Source organism: Meriones unguiculatus, chromosome 6 (assembly GCF_030254825.1).
Source record: "Meriones unguiculatus strain TT.TT164.6M chromosome 6, Bangor_MerUng_6.1, whole genome shotgun sequence".
NCBI lineage: Eukaryota > Metazoa > Chordata > Mammalia > Rodentia > Muridae > Meriones > Meriones unguiculatus.
In genome coordinates this window covers 744,624-751,502 of record NC_083354.1, presented here as the reverse complement: position 1 = coordinate 751,502, position 6,879 = coordinate 744,624, and the positions used below count along the sequence as shown (strand labels likewise).

General features: G+C 40.4%; 1 pseudogene; it reads left to right on the top strand.

Moving 5' to 3' along the window:
- The first annotated feature begins 955 nt into the window (after positions 1–955).
- Positions 956–5,949, top strand: LOC132654805 (tripartite motif-containing protein 43-like; annotated as a pseudogene).
- Positions 5,950–6,879: the final 930 nt, after the last annotated feature.

The following is a 6,879-nucleotide window of genomic DNA, read 5'->3' as shown; positions in this document are numbered from 1 at the left end:
GGTTCGATAGCTCAGTCTGAAATAGTCGTGTGAGCTTCATTTATGCCTCAGGATTTCCTCCCAGAAATTCAAGGCAGGAGTTGTGTCTTTGGGAAGCAATCAGGACACCATGGAGAATTTTCCTAGTATTCAATCGATGTCATTTAGGATTGATATGGAAATGACTGCACAAGTCAATTACTGATTATTGGGTTAGATTTGTGTCAGGTGGGAAGATTCTCCATAAATTCTACTGAGATCATTGCAACATTTCATGGGTTGGGGCCCCAAACGGAAGAAAAAGGGAAGGAGGAGCAGAGCAGCATACATTCCTTCCTTCCTGCTCCCTTATATCAGATGCCATGAGAACAGGTGCTTTGAACTCTTGCCACCGTTTCTTTCACAGCAGGATGGCCAATACCCTTGAGTTATGGGCCAACATAAAGTACTATTCTTGTCAGTATCTTGTAGCAGAATTAAGAGAAATAACTAATACTGTTTACAATGTATCAAAAGGTGGATCAGTGTAAACTTAATGTCAGATATCAAGCAAAAGCATTTACTGGAGAAGGTGTGAAGTAGGTTGTATTTTATTGGATAGACAAGAAGGAGGTGTTTTACTAACATATGTCTGCTATGAAAGGCCAGTCTCTGGAGTTGAAGGACTTTGATCACTTTACAGCATGGAAGATGTCTTTGGCCTTGAACCAAGGTACCAATTTAAGCTGAAGCCTCTATAAGAAATGCAGATGGGAAGACACAGAAGATCATGAGCTCATTCTGTGTTTCCATCAGGAAAACTGTAACAGTAAAGGGCAGGACCCACAATCCTATGCTTAGTTTTCTTCATGGTTATACAAAAAATGAAGTCTCTTTTGCCATAGACAGAATTGAATCACAACTTTATCAGATTTTTGTGCAGTCTCTTGTTTCTCTGGGGTCCAAGAATAGTAATTCTGCTTCTTTCCTCAGGAAAATGGAGTCAGGCATCTCACAGGCCTTCCAGGAAGTGCTCACCTGCCCCATCTGCTTGGGCTGCCTTACAGACCCAGTTACCACAAGCTGTGGCCACAGCTTCTGTCAGGCCTGCCTCTGCTTTTCCTGGGAAGACCTGCAAGTTCCTGTCCACTGTCCCATGTGTAAGGATCCATCCCAGCAGAAGGACTTCAGAACCAACGTTGTTCTGAAGAAGCTGGTGCACATTGCCAGACAGGACATCTTCATAAAGTACCTGAGCTCTGAGGAGAATAAGTGTGTGATCCACAAGGAGGCAAAGAGGATCTTCTGTGAGGAGAACAGGGTCCTCCTTTGTCAATTGTGCTCTGACTCCCAGGAGCACAAGGGTCACAGACACTGTCCTGTTGAAGCAGCTTCTGAGGGGCAAATGGTAAGTGATATTTCTGAGAGAACTTGAAAGGTGGAGAGGGGGAGTTTAGGAGAACACAGGAAGATCCATGTCCAGATTACAGAGAAACCATTGCATTCTGAATGGTGGCATTTTAAAAACAGCTAATGGAGAAAGGGTGAGTATAAAATGTAAGCATCTATTGGGAAATCCATTAGTGTAAAATAATTTGTAGTTTTGTAATACATTATGCTGATGTTGGTGGGAAGAAAATTAGTAAATTCACATCTGTAAAAGTTGTATGTCACTGGAGATAAATTACTAAAAGTACATTGGAATTAGCTGGAGAGAAGCATTTGGAAATCCCAGTCAGATTCAAATTACCCAGACTTCAGTCATGCTTACTAATCATGCTACTTGAGTAAACAGTTATTTTGTATTTCATATTTGTACAGCCTGAAATCTAAAACTCATAGTTATCAAAGTCAGAAAGTAAGAACATGGTGATTTTCAACTTTCTCTAAAGTAACTATTCATTTCTATTGTCTCTCCATCAGGACTATTAATGTGTTTATACTTGTTTACAGGAGAAACTTCTAAAGCAAATGGCATCTTTATGGGAGAAGATCCAAGAAAATCAAGAGAATCTAGAAGCCGAGAAGAGAATGCCAACTCAGTGGTTGGTGGGTATGGGACTGAAGGTGAAAATCAGCTTGAAGCAACTAACTATCTCTCAGATCTGCTCATTCACAAGTTGGGAATAAGGCCTGGGCGTTGATACTAGGAGAACCTTTTCTGCAGGCCTCTAATTCAGAGTGTAATATACAATGCTGCACTCAGAGAGCATGGCCTGTCTATGGCAGAAACGTTTAATGAGTGATTTGCTGACAGTTCATCACATTGCATTTGACCCTATGACTGCCTCATGATTATTAAATATCTGCAGATTTTCTCCTTTGAGTGAATGTGTGAATTAGCAATGAATACCTTTTCTTCAGGAGGCTCAGATCTCCTTAAATTGATGAAAATACTTAGAGAAAAGGATGGGTTTGTTTGTGCTATTAATAAAGAATAAATGAATGAAAGAAAATAATTCACATTTCTGAAAAGTGGAGACAGAAAATCAGTGTGTGCAGCACACTGACAGGATGCTACTCGTTGACTTTAAACATAGGAGTCAGTGGAGAGGATAAAATGCTCTGTAAATGTGATTTAGAATGTCCATTTTCCTGTAGGACTATGTGACTCTTCGGAAAGAAATGATCAGGACGGAGTGTAGGAAAGTACGTCCAGTCCTCCTAGAAGAAGAACAGCAACATATAGAGGCCAAGCTCTTTTAGAGAAACTCAGGAAAAGCGAAGGCTTGATGGTGCACAAAAGGAATCAACTAATAGAAATGTATCGGGAGCTGATGACAATGTCCCAGCAGCCATATGTGGTGCTGCTCCAGGTGAGCATGGAGGAGTGCTGAAAAGGCTTTGTTATCTGAGGCCCACACTGGGACTGTTACATCTAAGATAGCTGTCTACATTCCCTGCACTTATTGTCAGTGGATTTCCTTTTCACGGATAATCTGGAGACACTAGTCTTTGCCATAACCTTAAAAGAACAAGCTTTTGACAGTGTGTCAGTAGATTCCCTACTAAATATCACATCATTATTTTTTGCTTTTGTGATTGCTTCTCTGAAATCCCAAATGCAGTTATTCCTGTTACCAAACATTCCAGTGAGCCTCTACTTGAATATTTTGCATCTCCTTATACACAGTTTACCTAATTTATTCATTTTAAACCTGTGTATTTGAGAGTACTTTGGCAAATAGTGGTTTTGATATATGGTCTTCTTTTGTGGTGCTTGCTGGCTTGCAACTCACAGTAGTCATAAGGCCTCAAAACTCTAAATTCTGGAATTATAGCTATGAGGTACCAGCTAGGGGTGAAGTCACAGTTTTGAAGCATTCTTCATAAAAAATATTCCCATGCTTTGTAGACAGGCTCAAGGAAGTCCCCTTTGCAGAGCACAGTACAATCATGTTACTTTCACAGTGTAATTTCATTAAGATATCTCCTCTGCTAATCTTGGTTGGCATTATCCTGAGACATGAAAATAAATTTGCAAGGTGGATCAGTTTGATGATGACTGACATTTATCTGAACTTTATAATCAAACATTGAATGCCATTTCTTCAGAAATCTTAACTATTTTTGTTGTCTTTGCAGGACTTGGAAGACATGTTCAGAAGGTGAGTACAGTCATCAGTGCAAGCCAGGATCCTTAAATGAGGCTACAAAATTGACCAAGCTGCCTTAGCAAACTAAAAACATACTTAGATAGGAATAATACTCAATTGCTTGTGTATGAAGTTTGAGATTGGTTTCATGTATATGACATCTGTTCTTTACCAGAAAGTGCCTTCACTTACTACATCATAGTGAAGCAGTGTATACAAGAGGGCTTGGTGATAAAATATCTACATTTGAAATCATAAACCTTAAGGTCCATCACCTTTATTTTCTAGTAGTAGAAGAAATGGCAGAATGCATGGAAAAACAAATGGGTAGCCAGAAGGGCTTCAAAAAGAGCATCTAGGAGGAAACAACCCTGTTTTCTGATCATGATGTCACTATGATATCAGAAAATGCTTTTGTGAAAGATGTTCAGACAAGTGTTTACTTGTACTAATTAGGTTTGTTTTCTGTATGTTTGTGCATGCATGCAAGTGTGCCATTGCACATGCATGGAGTTCACAGGACGACTTTCAGAAGTCAGTCCTTTCCTTCCACCACAGGTTCCTGGGATTGAACTCTAGTTGTCAGGCTTGTATGGGATGGGATTTAACTCCTGAGTCATTGTCTGAACTTGGAGTGAGGATTTCTCCTAATCACTGTGATGGTGTCTTTAGCACCTGGCAAATCAAGGTCTTCTCTTGCAGGAGTGAGTCAGTGCAGCTGTTCATGCCCCAGGTGATGAAACCAGAGCTCAGTGCCCTGCCCATCATTGGACTGATTGAGAGGTGCAAGTGCTTCCTAGGTGAGTGTCACCACTGCTGAAATGACCAAAGGTGTCCTTCAACAATGAGATAAGGGTTGTGTATATGAATTTCTACCTCCTCTAAGGGATATGTCATTGCAAGTCACATTTCTAATCGTGTTTATTCACATGGTCATTTAACAAATAACAAACATGAATATAATGTTGTATGTGACCCAGGATGAAAATATAGTAACAGTTTTTCCTTGAGACATAAGAATGATAATTAATTCAGGACAATCTAAATCATTCTAAGTGTTGGAGTTATTTGATTGTTTTCCCTTAATCACTTCAGCAGTTGAATTTTTTTAAAGTACGTTTCACTTCTTAGTTTAAAAATATATAAAATATAGTGGTGTGCACTTGTAATCCCAACATTAAAATGTGGAGCTGTGAGGATTGCCCATGAGTTTGAGGCTAGCCTGTTTGAAATAGGGAGTTCCAAGCCAGTCAAAAATATATACCAAGGCTCTGTATCAAAAAAGATGTTAATAAACATAAAATAACTATATACATGAAGGCATATATCATGAGCAGTAAAAATAAAACAAATAGATAGGTCAAGAGGCAGTGTCTTTATTCCCCTGTTAGATCAAAATGTGAATTGTAACTTCATATGGAAAGAGTATCAGAGGAGGCAGGGGTTAAAGCTAGAGAGTTACAACCAGGGAACCACTTCTAATGCAAGTTTAGTATTTACTTGAGTATAAACGTGAGTGCTTACATGCAAATAAAAATACGATCATCACTGCTTCTATTTTAGAAATAACTATTAATGGAAATGGGTAAGGACAGTCTTTGTTCCAGACACAGCTGCAATGCACATGTCTTCCATTTGCCAGGTGTAATTAAAAGCCACCTCTACAGCATCAGCAAGTTTTTCATCAGGATCCCATTCAGTTTCTTGTGGAATTTCTTGACTTTGAAGTATTTGAGCTACATTTAACCTGCTAACCTTAGCCTTCTCTTTTATAATTCAGGCAATCTCCAGGTACCTCTCTCACCTAAGAAGTGTAAACAGTCATTTCAACTAAATTATTGCCTCTTGCCTCTTCCTACAGTGAACATATTCTTTGGAAATGCAATCTTACTCCATGACAAGATGAACCTATTTAGGTTCATGAGAAGATTCAGCTTTAGCCCTCACCATCAGGAGACATTTGTGGACACAATCGGCTGGACACTATTTTGCTTCCTGTGGATCACAGAGCTTCTTCTCTAGGAAATATTACTGGGAGATGGATTTAATGGACTCTCAAGACTGGGCTATCGGAGTGTGTGAGGGTGACTATTTAACAAATGCAAGGCAGCAGACTGAACCTGAGGGTGAATTTCTCCTTGTGTGTGTGAAGCAGGGTGATCAGTACAGTCTCCTCACCACCAGTCCAGTAATTCATCACTATATAGAGAAGCCAGTGGGCTGGGTTGGTGTGTTCCTTGATTGTGTGGGTGGATATGTAAGTTTTCTGGATGTAGCCAACAGTTCCCTCATATACAGTTTCCCTCCTGGCACTTTCAATTACCCTGTCAGACCTTTCTTCTCTTTTGGCGGCATTTTGATAGAAAGCATAATCCAGTACTTTATTGCTGTTTAGGTATTTCCTAATATAATGTTACTTTTTTTGCCATTAAACATTAAAATACTATTAAATATAAAACATGGTTAACTATATTTTCTTTTCTTTGTGTTCCTCATAATCTACCCAGAACACCTTTTTTTTTTTTTTTTTTTCAATGCAGTTTATTCAGGAACCTTGAACAATCATCTGACCCTGGGGAAAGCCAGCCCATAGCTTAAATAGCCTCTGGGTAGCCAACCCCAGCATGCCACGTGGGCAATGCAGATAGGTCCACATACATGGAAGCAAGCCAGATCCTCAGCCTTAGCCAAATGTGGAGTTGTTCGTGACAGAGAGCACTCACCATCAGGAAGGTGAAAGGTGGAAACCAGCTCCATCTTTAAGGCGCGGCATTACGCAGCTCTCTACAGTTCCCCCTTTTTGTTTTAGACGCATCAGGCAAGAGTAGAGGTCTGATCTCTGATATTAGAAATAAATTGGGACTTTGTACTGATGTTCATTTAGGTGTCATCCACCCAAAGAGCATCAGACCCGTCCGATACCTTTTTCTCAGAGGCGGGACCTGGGGCATCAACCCGCATGCAATCAGACATGCTCTTCTCTGGGTCCAAAGCGGCTGACCCTGAGTGCAGTGCTTACCCTCGCATCCTGAGCATAACATTTTAGCTTTTTATGGTAGCCAACCATGCTTGGGGAGACTGTCCTGCTTCAATGGCTGTAAAGGCCTGAATGGTCATGGCTGCATTATGCTGTTGTGAGACTCTAATCTTGCATATATACCACAGGCAAACCAAGAAGACCCAACACCAGAAGGCCTGCTACCGCTCCCATGCCCGCCCATTCCTTCAGATGATTCATGGCTGCAGCAATCCATGATGATAATCCTGTGGCTAGTCCTGTGTCCACTCTGGTAGAATTTACCGTGACAATGGCCACTCTCAGCTG